The sequence below is a fragment of the Triticum dicoccoides genome, unplaced genomic scaffold (genome assembly GCF_002162155.2).
Source record: "Triticum dicoccoides isolate Atlit2015 ecotype Zavitan unplaced genomic scaffold, WEW_v2.0 scaffold74033, whole genome shotgun sequence".
NCBI classification, from domain to species: Eukaryota; Viridiplantae; Streptophyta; class Magnoliopsida; order Poales; family Poaceae; genus Triticum; species Triticum dicoccoides.
In genome coordinates this window covers 349316-351098 of record NW_021296235.1, presented here as the reverse complement: position 1 = coordinate 351098, position 1783 = coordinate 349316, and positions in this window count along the sequence as shown.

Genomic DNA, 1783 nt, shown 5'->3' with positions numbered 1-1783 from the left:
GGGAGGGGAGGAGAGGAGAGGAGAGGAGGGAGAAGGAGGTCACCAGAGAGGAGGAGGAGGAGGAGGTCACCGGAGAGGAGGAGGGGAGTATGGTGGAGGAGAGGAGGGGAGATGGAGTGGAGGAGAGGAGGAGATGGAGTGGAGGAGAAAAATGAAGAGGTAAGGAGGAGAGGACCCCGCCCAGCCATATATATGGCATAGTAATGGCGCACCATGGGCAGGTGCGCCATTACTATTTTTTTGATTTATTTTTAATTTTGAAGGCGGGAAAATAGTAATGGCGCACCTTAGGCAGGTGCGCCATTACTAACTTTTTTTTTATTTTTTTTACATAGTTTGAATTTTGAAGGCGGGAAGATAGTAATGGCGCACCATGGGCAGGTGCGCCATTACTGAGTTTGAATTTTTTTTGAATTTTTTTGCCTCTCCAGATCTTGAAAGCCCCGTAACTGGTTGAATTCGGATATAACTTTTCGAGTAGATTATTTTTCATATAAAAAACTTTTTCATCGGAGTTCGTATGCAAAAGTTATGCCCATTTTACAAATTCTTGAGAGATTTTGCAAAAAAGTCGAAAATTTATGTTAGTAAATTTTGCTAACAACTAGACCACATATCACATGGGAATCTTATTTTCTTTTATTTTTTTGACATTTCTATCATTTTCTTTTATTTTTTTTGAAACTGAAAAGGTGGTCCGGGGGGGTGCATTTGCTGTAAATGTTTGTAGTGGCGCACCAATGGATAGTGCTCCATTACTAACTAGTAATGGCGCACTATCCACTGGTGCGCCATTACTAGTTTTGAAAAAAAATTAAAAAAAATGTTAGTAGTGGCGCACAGAGTGTGTGATGCGCCATTACTAGTTAAAACTAGTAATGGCGCACTATGATCTGGTGCGCCATTACTAGTTTTGGAAGAATAAAAAAATTGTTAGTAGTGGCGCACCGTGGATGTGGTGCGCCATTAGTGATATGGACTCTAATGGCGTACCTACACATGGTGCGCCACTGCCATTAATATCCATATTAGCTATAGCCCTTTTCCTAGTAGTGAAAGTATCAGTGTTCATAAAAGATTTAACACAATCATACTTAAGCTTAATACCTGACTCCTTACCTTTGTCGAGTTCCCAATCTTCAGAGTTGCATTTAATTCTTTCTAAAAGATCCCACCTGAACTCAATAGTCTTTTTCATAAAGGAACCAGTACAAGAAGTATCAAGGATGGATTGATCATCATGAGAAAGCCGAGCATAAAAATTCTGAATAATAATTTCTCTTGAGAGCTCATGATTGAGGCGTGAATATAACATTGACTTAAGCCTCCCCCAAGCTAGAGCGATACTTTCTCCTTCACGAGACCAAAAATTATATATAATTCCGATCACGATGAACTAGATACATAGGATAAATATTCAGTCGATTCCAATTTCAAGATCCAATATCATCGCATAGCCTATACCATGTCAATGCTTTTCCCTTCAAAGATACATGGAAAACCTTCTTCTTAGCTTCATCTCCGGGTAAACCTGCAAGCTCAAATAATCCATAAATTTCATCCACATATATCAAGTGCATATCAGGATGTTCGGTTCCATCTCCTGCATAAGGATTAGCTAGCAGTTGTTCTATCATACCCGAAGGAATTTTATAACCAATATTTTTAGTAGGTGCAGTAGGTTGAGGGGTAACTAATTGTGGTTCCAGTCAAGGTGAATATACCCCGAACAAACCCCTCAAAGGAGTGTTCTCCATAGTAAAAAGTGACAATAAATTTCAGC